Below are 13661 nucleotides of genomic sequence, written 5' to 3'. Positions count from 1 at the left end.
TTTATCTAGTACTGCTGAAATAACCGTGAGGATTCAGAGCCTTCATAAAAATGTTAGTCATTTTCAACCACTGCCTAATAGCGACATTGGACAGTCTTGTTTTATCCCTGCCTTTACCATCCTGAAATAGCGCAGTTCCACATGCTTTCTTAAGTATGGACAATACTTCCCACAGCAGTCTAGAATATACCCCGTGACGTGCTGTGAAATTGCATGCTAAAAAAATTCCGCATAGTTCCCCTCTTTTCGTTTTTGGTACTCAATTTCTGAAACACGTTCCCCCTAAGAAACAAAGAACAAGAAGAAAGTTGAAACAGATTAACTTACAACAGACGTCTGTCTACACGTGCACCATTGCATGGGGACTCTTGTGACAGTCTCCGTGCTAGAGAGGGGAGGGTGGCATGCAGTTGCTAACCTGAACACCAGAGGTCGGCTTCCTCACAAGTGCTCCCGCCTACTATTCGACGTGCAAACACGGCGCGGTATTTTCAGACCTTTCTTGCCTATGACAGCTTATCTAGGATCTTAGACTGAGGGGGAAGAGAAGGCGGAGCTTTCGTCAACATTCGGATTCGCCGGAAGAGCGCTTGTGATTGCGTACACTGTAGCAACCAGTGTCTAGAAGCGAAGGTTGAATCTCCTGCTACGTATGGTGCAAGAGTCCCGGTGGTTCTCATTATATATATCTTAAATATAGACCACAATGAAGGTAAATAGAAGCTTGAGATCGAAGAAAGGAACGCAAACAAAAAGTGAAACACAGGAGACGGCCGGAACCCACCGTTCGCAAATATCTTCACAGGAGCACAGGTCAGAACACACAAAAAAGTTCTAAATAGGAAACAAAAGGAGAAAAAGTAACCACAGCCGCCTGACAGGATCGGTTGCTGATTGAAGGAAAATGCAAACAGCCGAAAAAAATGTTTCCTTAGGGCAGGGCAGCTAAGAAAGCTTCAACCATCAACAAAACAGTTCTAACAACAAAAGGGTTCTATGTTTCCTTTGATCGCGGCTACTTTTCCCAGAAGAAACTATAACAACGGAGAAAAAAGAATCGGCGTAATTGAACAAGTGAAATATGAAAAAAAATCGTTAAACTGTGCAAAGAACTGTCAGCTTGTTAATTTAAGAAAAAGCGTTCAGTTGCAGTGAGAAGTAAACGAAACACCGTTCAGACATAAATGAACGCCGATGTTCCCTTTTGCCAATAGCGAGATTTAGCACAGCAGAGGCAAGTTAGTGTAGACGTATACCGGATTACGGGCATTGGCAGGTGCGCGCCCCATCTTGCTCCACAGTGCGCAACGTCAGGCATACGTCATTCCAGTATATGTCTACGCTAATACGCCTCCGCTGTGCTCCGCTCTCTAATTTCGCAGACCTGTTGCGTACACCTGTAAGCATTTCAGTGCCACATGCGTACTCCTTGATACTGCGACCCCGAATATTCAGAACATGTCTTGCATATACTTCTGGGAAGACTGGTAAATATAAAGAACATTATACAAATAGTACACACAATCATTCCTCTCCAGTTTCTTCAATTAGCGCTTTGTTAAACATTATGGCGTAGCTTTTCTTTTACCTGAAAAGAGAAGGTGCATTAACGTGTTTTGATGGCTGGAAGATCTCCGCGTACTGCATGTGGTTTGCTCCCCAAATCAAGTCCAGCTTTCTTTGACATCAGTTTTAATTGTGAGACAAGTACAGGAATATTGTAAGATATTGCTATGAACATAATGATGGTAAGGGTCTAATGTTCCGGTGCGTAGCAAAATATTGATTTTGATGTCCATGCTGTGCTCGCACCGAGTAGTTAACTTTGCCGTAGAAAATTAATGGGGAGGGGTTCTCGATAATAAATACCAGAAAACAACAAGCGTCCCGAGGAAGTATCTGATATATTGATTGTTATGGTGCACCCTTATGATATGCGAAAAAATTTCGTTCATTAACAACTGCCCGCTGAAAAAATGCGTTCGTCCAGGATTTTTGGGCATGTACCCGTTACCTTCGAACCAATTTCCTCAACGCACCTGAGTTGGATGGCGCGCCTAACTCTTGTCTTCGTGATTCAGAAACTTGGGATCATGAGCGCCAAAAAACTTAGTGCAGAATAATTTGCTGACCACATCAATTTCATACTCCTGCATGACTGAAGCGTATTTCAAGGGATGCCAAGAAATGTTCTTCTGGACTCTAAATAAAAATGTTTTGGTTTTCAGATGAACAGAATGCTGCTACTCTCTGCGGAGAAACTTAGTATGATAGGATTATGCTTTTAAAGACACGGCGTGTTGCCTCGCAAGAGAGTCATCATTTCACGGCAGATTTCGCCGTCGTACAAATGAACAGGAAATCTCGCTCGACTAGCTGAGGTGAGAGGGGGAGATGCAAATCCGGGTACGGCATTCAGACATTTCTGTCACTAAACGCTACACTCAAATTATAGCTGAAAGTGCCCGTAACTACAAGCAAAAAGAAGTTTCTGGATTTATGGGGGGTTTAACATCCCAAAGTGACTCAGGCTATGAGGGACGCACAAGCAAAAAGAAGGTAAGGTAAGTAAAGCTTCTATGAACTTAAAGATAAGCAATCCTTCGGTGGAAAAAATCTGGAGATTAAAACTGCTGATGCCTGTTTCACTTTCGGATCCTCCCTCTCAAAGAACCTTTTCATGAGCACTGCCGCGGGGATCAAATTAAAGAAGCAGGCTTTCAAAACGCTTTACCGCAGTTGAAAACAACATGTTTTGAGTTCTTTCTATGTTTTCTCCGGCATGATGATGTAAACAGGAAGCAATAACCATTCTCACTAGGCACTTCATAAACAGAAGGAACTGAATTCCTGCATGTAGTATACCAGTGAGATAATGTTTTTGAAATGGGGCAACTAAAACCATAGATGTTCATAAAAATTTGCACCTTGAAATAGCGTCTCTGGCCATCAGCTGGTGGATAAGAAAATGACAGAATACTGGCCTGTCGTTCTACTGTAAAGGATAGAACGCAGAAATATCGAAACTGGTAACGTTAGCTTGAGAATGGGCCACATCTTGAACACTCGATAACGACACTTCTATGCTTCCTTGTGATCATTATCGACGCATTTAGTGAATCAAGATTACGACGCGCTTGAAGAATAACATCCCTACGAAAAATTATCTATATATAGAGAACGCAAGCTGCAGATTTGTAAGTATTATCAGAGGAACCCGAGTTCTACCACCTTCAAAATAGCCGTGTTTTATCGTCAAAATAATATACAGTAATGTAAAACGTAGAAAACGGGGGCCCCAATTACAACGTGTTCGACCGTACTAGGCTGCAACTTTCACGGGTAGTTCGGAGCAGCAGTTCGATTAGCGAGCTCCGCGGCTGTCTGATGCAGGTACTCTTACATGTCAAAGCAGGCCGCTTGCGAAGACACATTCACACCATGAATTCGCGCTGTGTTCATGATTCTTTATGATTCTGTGTTCATGATTCTGTGTTCATGATTCTTTAGAATTGCTCAGTTACAAACGCGGCCACCTTTCTTTCAGACAGCGAGAAAAGGAGAAATTAAAAAGAACCAATTTCCCACCGTTGATATGTGCCATCGTTTTTGAGTCAACAACAACAACAGCCAGGGAGAAAAATATTCACAAATCTGCGAACGACGGAAATGATCGAAGATAATCACAGAGAAAACATTGAGATGAGTACTAGAGACAATGATCTACGCTATTCTTAACACGAATAGGTAAGCACAAGTGTTAATGCGCGGTAGCTTAGTAAAAAGCGGGCTGTTTACCATGCCCAGCAGTCTTGGGTAAAAATTTTGAACATCGGAATATTGTAAGGTACTGTTACGAAATATTGAAGGTAATGGTTTATTCTTCCTATGCATAGCAAAATATTTCTGTCAAAGATTTTCCATCTCGCATCGAGCAGTTAAGACTGACATAGAAAATCAATGGAGAACGTTTTTAACGCTAGAAAAAACGTTAGTAACAAAAAAAAAAATGCAAGCCTGTCGACGGAAGGTCAGTGGACGTATTGATTGTTATAGTGAAATCTTACAATATATGAAAAAAATTCATTCATAAACCCTTACTCTTTGAAAAATATTTTTGTCCAGAATTCCTGGGTATGCAGCAATTCTGTGAGCTGAGGTTTATCACACTTCAGGGATCCTAAAATATAAAGCACTCTTTTACTAAAGCTCTTCTATCGGCCTTAACGAATTGCACCTTTGAAAACAATAACAACTGTTTAGCCAAGGAACCCGCTCTAGTAGCACTGATCAGTTGCAGCTGCTTCACGTATATCATACATTCCATGTTTCGCGCTTACGTGCCTGCGCCAACAAACTTTCAACGTTATTTTTTGATAGAACTTTAGCCGACTGTAACGACCTTCCTCACCATATATCGCAGCTATCACCTAACAACCTGCCTTCGGCATACTTTGCACCTTAATCTTGCCTAAAAAATTACGTAAGTCTTGTCCTTCACATTGTATTACCCCATTTCATTTGTAATACTCTCGCGCTGGCACCTTTAACGCAATGAAATAAAATGAATGAAATAAAGTGCTCCGACGGCGATGCAGGTGGAAGACCGAGACGGGTACTGAACTGCACAAGATTAGTGCTCAGCGTCAGCGCCAGTTAATCGCTCGCAAGGTGGTCGGTGTCGTTGTCATCGGTTTTAAGTTTGTGAGCTCTATAGGCAGCCCCACTATATTGAAGGCAGCTTCGCCGGGCCGCGGAAGAAAGCCACGCCGTGTAGGTGTGGGTTGAGGGAGCGTCGCCGCTTGGCCGCGCATGGAACCGACAGAGAGCCGGGAACACAGCCGTGAGAAATGCGGCGGGTGAAATGGTACAACTGCTGGCTGTCTGCGTCCGGGCAGTCAGCGGTCACCACAATGTGGGCTCTAGACGCGGCCCCACATTTACTGAAGACGGCTTGAGACGCGACGAGCGGCGGCGGCCAGAGAAAAAAAACGTCCGCTCAGCCTGAGTGCCCTGAACGTTCCTTCCTGCGCGTGTTCGGCACCTCGTCTAGTTTTCAAGTGACAGTCCATGTGTTGGCGCTGCAAGTTCCTCGCTCGTGCCGGTGACACTCAAGATGAGTTGTGAAACGTGAGCTGGGGTAAAGAACCTGAGCGCTTTAGCTACGCCTGACTGACCTCTCCGCCTTTCATTGTAAATGAATCTCCCCCACTGTGTTTGTTTTTGCTGGAGAGCCGCGATAACGCCCAAGCTGGGGCTGACGCAGTCGTCGTCAGTGTTGCGAAAGTTAGTGAGCGGTGCCGTAGGCGGTGAGTTTGCAAACGTCTTCTTTGTTTACATAAGCAGCAGCTTGTCGTCGTCTTGGTCGAAGAACAATTACTGGGCGTATGCCGGAGAGCATTCGTGCCGGTAAGCCTGAGCATTTCTACATAGGCCTGTCGTCACGCTGTCCAATAGGACTCGATCACATTCGGCAATGTAAACGCTTTGCTCAAACGAGAAGTCGTGTTGCAACAATGGGTCAAGAGACCGGCACCTTGGGAAGCAGGTAGAAAGTACATAACCTTGCATCAGTTGTGATGCAATTAACATGTTTTTTTTTTTTGCTCAAGCTGAAACTCTGCTGGCGTGCAATGATTAGTTTTTGCGGCCGTTGGTGTACGAGGACACTGACGGAGTAGGGGTGTGACTAAGTAATTTCATATGAACCAATTGGTCAATCGAGCATCCCGACATTCTTGCTTGATTGACCTGCAGCTGTAGAGCCTTGGAGAGCAACTGGTGTCTCTGTTGAGCCAGGAAACGCCCGAGGAATAGCGATACCTTACACGCTGCTCGCTTGGTGTAAACAGGTCGCCGCCACGAGGTTATCCGCCAGAAAAAGATTTTGGCGTTTGGCTGCCGCGGAAGGCTGATACCATGGCCAGAGCTGCACTCTTAGACGTAGCTTTTAGTCGGTCGCAGTGCAGCCGACCTTGCAGAAAGACGTCACAGCGTAAGAAGCCGGCCGGCTGCGTAGTCATGTAAACTGCTCCGCGACAATGTTTCGCTTTCACCACAATTGCCCCAACCCATCAAACAAGATTTTTTCCGACTGTCGACTCTCTCAGCGCCCTGCAATAGATTACATACGAGGTCTGTTAGAAAAGTATCCGACCTTTGGCCGTAGAAAAAAAAACTTGCAAAACTGGAGCGTTGCAAACCTAGTCACCTTTAAAGTAGTCTACTTGGGACTCCACACACTTCTCCCAGCGGTGCTGCCATTGTGGGAAGTATTCCGAAAAGGCCCCTTTCGGAATGGAGTTTAGCTCAGCTGTCGTTGCAGCCATAATGTTCTTCCTTCTCTGAAATCGCGCTCCTTTCAATGGCCTCTTGATTTTGGGAACCAGCCAGAAATCGCAGGGGCCATATCAGGAGAGTAAGGAGTCTGTTGAACTATAGGAGTCTGGTTTTTCGCGAAAAAAGTCTGAATTAAATGCGAGGAATGTGCAGGAGCATTGTCGTGATGGATGCGCCACATTCCTGTTGACCTCAACTCCGGTTTCTTGCGCCGCACAGCATCACGTAGGCAACGGAGGTCATCTCTGTAGTACTCTTTGGTGATTGTTTGACCCTGTGGAGTGCGTACTCGTGGTCTGCCACACAGGGAGTCAAAGAAAGCAGTCAGCATCACTTTCACATTGCTGCGCACTTGGCGGGCCTTCTTTGGTCTTGGTGACGTGGAATGCTTCTACTGTGACGACTGGGATCTGGTTTCCGGGTCGTACCCGTACACCCAAGACTCGTCGCCAGTGATTATGATGTTGATGAAGTCGGGGTCACTGTTTTTGGAATCCAGCATGCCCTGTGAAACTCCAACACGAAGCTGCTTTTGCTCCACCGTGAGCACCGTCCACCTCTTCCGCAATTTCTCGGATAGTCACGCGACGGTCCCGCATCACCATAGCGTTCAGCTCGGCAATGACCTGGTCATTTCGGCATGTTGATGGCCAATTGGTTCGCGGCTCACTCTCCACCGATGTGCGGCCATCTTTAAATCAATTGTACCACTGCTTAATCTGTGTGCTGCTCATAGCATCGTCACCGAAAGCCGTCTGAATATTCGAATGGTTTCCACTCGGCTGTCGCCCAGTTTATGGCAAAATTTGATGCAGTAGCGCTGCTCCTGTCACTCCGCCATTTTCCTTGGAATAAAAAACCGACGAGATAACTGCGCACTGCCTCACTCAAATGCTGCGTCCCAGCGACTGACGCCATCGGCAGGCGGGAAAAAATTCGTGCATGCGCACGAAGGTTCAAGGTCGGCTGATGCAAGCGCATTTGTTTCATATCCTTCAGGTGTTCGCAAAAAAAAAATAAAGTCGGATACTTTTCTAACAGACCTCGTATCCTGCTCAAATGTACACTGGAACCACCAGCTGGCACGCAACAGTTTTTCGTGGAGAACGTTGGTATACGTGCCTCAATTCTGAATACGTGCCTCAATTCCGAATATTCGCTGCTGCTGTTTCCTCTTTCTTTCAAATAGCCGATGTTGTCCTGGGTTCTTTTCCTAATAGCTGCGGTGACGCAAGAGATGTAGGCATAAAGTTCTCATAACTTATCCGCGGTCGCTTATCTCATACAAAAGTACAGCGTGGAAAAAAAAAAAAATTGGAGGGGACACTTAAGGTCCGCCTTGAGGATATGACGCGATTGCGTAATGTGTTAATTCCCATATATGGAGAACTGGGTATTCACTTCATTGCATGCATACATCCCTGGGAGTCCCATACCCCTCCTGGCGCAGTGGTACAGCGTTTAAGCGATGCGCCACTGCGATTGCAGGCGCTCCCAGCAGTGGGCTTTATGTGGCCCAGGTTGCTCTTCCCGAGCGGCCAATCAATAATTTATGTGCCACCTGCCAGGGTGGGCAGTTTTTGCACTATCCGATGGGCAGGTTGGGATGACGTCACAAGGTCACGTGACCTAGGTGGCCCACCTGCCTCCTAGGTTGCTCTCTGGCCGCCACCTGTCAGCCATGCTCTTGATTTTTCGCCCACAACGCCAATGCCGGAATATCTGGGTAACCGGGCCTTTAACACTGTTGCGTTAATGTGTATGCGACGTCTCTATTCGTCCCGTGGGATGCACAACCACTACCATGTTTTCCGACCGTCCAAGCAATTATAAAGTCTTACTGTACAAATTGCGTAAACGATAAAATAAAAATAACCGCTATTAATGCTACAAATCTTCGCACGCTAAAATAATACAGCTTCACGTATATAAAATTTTCTGAGACGTTTCAACGCTTCTTTTAAATTGTGTTAAATTTATTTTCGACCACACGGCATTTTTTTCACATCTGTTTAGGTACTTCCGAGCGACTATGGCTTCGTTGTGACTGAATTATCGCACCTACACAGCAACGAAAGCCCTGAAGCCGGCCGCCTGCCGGAGCCACGCGGCTTCGTACCAATCTCAGCCCTCTTTCCTTTGGCGCCCCGGGCACGTTGACGCAAGCTGGTGACACGAGTCGATGCGGGAGCCGAGCATGCCAGGATGGGCAACAGCGGACGCCCGCGGGCATAAAAGAAGCAAGCGCACTTATGCTGAAAGATAAGCAGCGAGAGAGAGGCCGACGTCGAGTGAGCACGGTCTCGACACCCAGTAACCATGTTGCTGTCGGCCAACGTGTCGAACCCTTGGTAACATGTCTATGTAATTAGTGCGCGCAAACCCACTGCGTTCTCCTCTTTGCCATTTTTTTTTCTCCGACCTCCCCTATGCTCGTAAGCCATACCAACCAAATCAGCAAGCTCCGAGGCACAACAGCGCAGTGTCGCTCAACGCGGGTTTGCAGGCGTCGATTCACGCTCAAAGCGACCGCATTTCCATAAAAACATGGATGCTAAATCGAACGTTTGGTAAGGTTGTGAGAAGGAGACGTTAAAGTGCTTCGCACAGCTCGCCTTAGTGACAAAGTGGCTATGGCAGATGAGAAATTGTTTTTCGTTTCTCTTAACGTTCTTAGAATTGCACCAGAAAGAGGAACTTACCGGCGACGTAATGTTCTAGAAATACATGTGACCTGTGCGTGGTTTATTGAAACATTAACGTGGCAGTGACACAGAAGCTTCTTCACGTGAATGTAAGTAAGCTGAAGTGAGAGCAGTGACCTTCACAGCGCATAAACAAAGACTTACTTGAGAATAAAGAGCAAATTTTAACCTTGCAACCGCAGGCTTCCGCAATAAGTAGCGTTAAATTATTTTCCATTAAGAAATAAAAAAATAAAGCATCCTTTAACCTTTCCTTCTATTTCGGTTCTCCGCAGGAGGCGTGACAACATTGACGCCAACCAATGAAGATTAGCGGTAACCAGAAATTGCCTCAGTAAACAATAATTAGAGAAAACAACACCGGAGGAGCTCACACCTAATGTATATTCGTTGTGGCTTTTTATGCTCAATCCACAAAATTTTTCTGACAGTCTCTGGCCCCTCTGCGTATTGAGTTCGACGCGTTGTGCTGTTCCCTATTTTGCTCTTCTCTAATGTGTTCCCTAGAAGATTCTCTATTTTCAGTCTGTTGTCATTTAATTCATCTTTCTTTCACTTAGCGCATCGGAACATTTAGACGCATATGAGAAAGGAACCAACAAAAACTGCTGTATTCACTTCTGTGCAGGCTACGTAGGCAAAAAATGAAGTTTATATAAAAAAGTGAAAGTAAAAATAACGCAAAAACAAGTTGAAAAATGTAGATAGCGAGACGCATTATATAAGCTCAGGAAAAGAGCTGCTTGGAAACAAGAAGATCGCGCTTCTTCTTTTTACTCCCCGTCACTTTTTCTCTGGAAAGAGGCCATTTCGACCTGCAAAATTACACGTCCTTCAAGGGCCCTGAATTTGGACGTACAAAAGAACGGAGACCAGGAGAATTGAAGACAGCTCGCAGCGCAGAAGTAAATTATCGAATTTTATGCGCTGCGCAGCGCTTTCTTTTATCTTTTCTTTGTTTTTGACCAGCTATAGCGTGAATGAAAAAAAAAAAGAACAAGACATTGAAAAGCAATGCAAGAAAAAGGACATGCCAGCGTGCTTCTCAACCGTATTTTCCCAACATCTTTTTTCCATAACTTCAGACCACCGGGACAGATTGCCCATTTGACTTAGGATAGTAAAAGTGAACGCTGTAGAATTTTTTGCTATTTACTTTTTTTTCATACATTTCGGTATCTATGGGAAATTTTGAAGATTCCTCACCCCCCTTTGTATACCGACTGGGGCGGAAGCACTTCTGACACAGCGGAAATCTTTAACCGAAATGTAATTTTAGAGAGATCCGCACGCACTGTAGAGGGCTCTTCAGCAGCTTCCTTGCGTAGAAAAGGTAAAATTGACGTCATAAAAGCGGACGAACAGTAAGCGCAAGCAGAGCCACAATATTAAATGGCTCAGGCAGGCACCCGTTTCCGGCTTGACAGTCTGTCTTTTTCTCGAGTTGATTTTATTTCCTGCGTGGCGTTAACGATAGCGTCGCTCAACAGAAACGTACCCTTACAGAAAGCGAACATTTCGCTGGTACTCCTAATTGTCGGCATTATGCAGCGAGTTGACTCAAAGGCCGTGACGTTATCGCATTCAGTAGTGGAAACACGTTCTTGCGGGTTCGATTCTTCGCCCTCAGGTCTGCATTATTATGAAATGAAAACGCTGGTGAACTGAGACTTCGGTGGGTGTTAGCGAACACCAAGCGGTAAGAACGAATTCAGAGTGCAAACTTGCGTACATGTCTTCAGGGAGTAAAGACCAAAGACCAAAGAAAGAAAGAAAGAAAGAGAGAAAGAAAGAAAGAAAGAAAGAAGGAAAGTAAGGAAGGAAGAAAGAAAGTAAGAAAGAAAGAAAGGAAGAATGGAAGAGAGAAAAGAAGAAAGGAAGAAAGAGAGAAAGAAAGAAAGGAAGAAAGAAAGAAAGAAAGAAGGAAGGAAGGAAAGAAAGGCAGAAAGAAAGAAAGAGAGAAAGAAAGAAAGGAAGGAAGAAGAGAGAAAGAAAGACGGAGAGAGAGAGAAAGAAGGAAAGATAGGAAGAAGGAAAGAAAGAAGGAAAGAGAGAAAGAGAGATAGGAAGGAAGCAAAGAAGGAAGGAAGCAAAGAAGGAAGGAAGGAAGGAAGGAAGGAAGGAAGGAAGGAAGGAAGGAAGGAAGGAAGGAAGGAAGGAAGGAAGGAAGGAAGGAAGGAAGGAAGGAAGGAAGGAAGGAAGGAAGGAAGGAAGGAAATGGGCACTCTCTGAGAGCCCGCAGTTATTAACGCAGGCGATTGTGCACTCGCTTCCAATGCTTAGGACACTTGGTCGTAAGAGACGCATGGTGGGTAACACTATTTGTTTGATTAGCTAATTCGTTCTCGCTGAGGCGTATATCCAGCGTCTTGTATAAACTTGAAGGCGCTGGTATGTTACCCGAGTACGCTATCGCCCATTACTCTGCCTGCTTCTCTTCAGTAAAGTTGGTTGTTCATCCAACCTCAGATAGACACGAAAACTTCACGTTCTCGCATTTCGGGAAATTTTTGAGACTTTAGTGTACTGTCTAGCGCGCGGTATTCCAAAAATACCCTAAAAGATGGTCCATAAAGAAAATTGCCCTGCTGCCATGCTATCCGTTTCGTTTTTCTTAATTTATTAGACACGGCGAAGGAGAGCAGTGAAATTTGGTTCGCGGCCAATAAAACAAAGCTGCAAAAAAAAAAAAAATCGAGGTTATGCGAAATTTTATCTGCTAAAAGAACTTATAAAGGTTCGTTTATAGCATTTATTTATTCCTTTTCAATGTGGCCTTGAAAGCATTTTTGAGCGCTAGTTTATAAAATTTAGATTACTCGTGCACCATTCCTCTAGAACTACAAACCGAAAGCGCAAGCATATCTACACTATAGAGGCCTCTGTGCTTGTGTATACGTGTATTCTATTCACTCATAGTATCTCGAAAAGCTCATAGCCGCAGTGGGCCTACGCTACGCCTGAGGGTCAGCCATGGTGTCTTTGTCGTTTATCCAGCTGGTCTTACAAGCAGCGCGGTGCACATTTAGACCGCTCTAAGTACTTGTATTACTTATGAGCGAATAACTTCGCATGCATGGGCATGCATTTTCCTTTCGGCAATGTGGTTAGTACACTTGGAGTTACGTAAACTAATGTATAGTGGCGCAAGTAATGTCCGTTGTAGCTGGCATGCTGCATTTTTGCGTTTCTTGTCTTCTCACTGCAATGGCGAAAGATTTACTGTTACGGATAAATAGAACCTCTTCATACAGCGCCCTGTCGTGAGACATAAACACGCACGCAGCACGCACGCGCTCAAGAAAGAGCGCGTGCGTGCATGCGTGAAAAAAAAATTATTTCAAACTGAATTTCTTATGAATGTTTCGGTTAGTAGCCAATAGCCAGTACTAAAATGACTAAGATGTCCAACATTTTCTTTCAGGCAACAATGAGAGGATTTAAGGTAAGAGGTAATACTCTCAGAGAAAGAGTAATGTAAAAGCAAGTTTCTGGCGGTCTGATTTCTTGTTACAAGCAATAAATTCATAACAAGGATGATCGGGATTCGAATAAATCAGTGTTAATGTCGTGAGGCCTACATACTGCGAAGCGTCTTGGGAACGTGTGCGCATTGCCTTCCGGAATGCGTAGTCTTTCATGCGCTGTGGATTTTTGCGCCTTCAGAGTTGCTACATTGTACGGGGAACAGTGCTTCAACACGACAAGAAGCATGGAAACGACACGCAACTTGCCGGCTGTCAACTGAAAGCTTTACTGACAGACGAAGAAATTTGCACAAAAAGAAAACGCATGCGCAAGACGAATAGAAAAGATGTTAATCAAAACCAGAGAAACTCTTACAAGCAGGGCTAAAAAGAGAGAACTAAGTTTTAAAGAACCTTCTTTTGCTGATCAATTTCCCCCATCCTAGCACTATTTGTTCAGCACGTGAGCTTTGTTTTGCGTACGTGCGTGTGTGCGTGCTGTGTGTGTGTGCGTGTGTGTAAATTGGTTTCTTTTTCAATAAAATCTGTTGAAGACATGCATGGGATGTGGCGTCTCCTTCCGTTATGCGTGGATTCAAACCAGGTTACAAACGTTGCGTGCTGTTAATGACAGGACCTGTCCTTAATCAGCGCTAGTTTTACACCCGCACGCAATATGAACTCAGGAATTCAACGATACGCGTGATATTTGCTAGCCTTATTCTTTTGGGCATCGGCTAAAATCACCTGGATGGCATCCAAGCAAGGACTACAATAAGTTTTCTAAGTCGCCTGTGACAATAGAGTGCGCATACTGAGCCGCTAATCGAAACCAGTATTTTTTTCTTTCACAGAGAATTCTAGCGATAAAAGCACATTTACTGCCGTTCTTACTCAAAACCAACCGTGGCTGTGAGAATCTGTTTGCGCTTCGCGTTCTCCGCGAGAGAGAGCTCGGGAACGCGCAAAGCTTTCTTCGTGTCTAGGCAGCGCTACTCTGGCCGTTTCTTTTAGCTTTAGTCTGCGAAAAATACAGCCGAATAAATGGACGGATTATATTTCAAGATCAATACCTAGAAACTGCCCGGAAGTCTGCAATAGATCGAAACGCTGCCCTCGTTCTTCGCAATCGTACTCGCGAATTGCGCTG

General features: G+C 44.9%; 1 protein-coding gene across 1 annotated transcript in view; it reads right to left on the bottom strand.

The window, feature by feature from the left end:
- Positions 1 to 13661, bottom strand: part of LOC149351980 (frequenin-2-like) — a 207674-nt gene that overhangs the window by 14371 nt on the left and 179642 nt on the right. The gene's annotated exons all lie outside the window — the stretch shown is intronic.

This window comes from Amblyomma mixtum, chromosome 3 (genome assembly GCF_055824585.1).
Source record: "Amblyomma mixtum isolate Tamu chromosome 3, ASM5582458v1, whole genome shotgun sequence".
In the NCBI taxonomy this organism is placed as follows: Eukaryota; Metazoa; Arthropoda; class Arachnida; order Ixodida; family Ixodidae; genus Amblyomma; species Amblyomma mixtum.
This window is presented reverse-complemented; position numbering and strand designations above follow the sequence as displayed.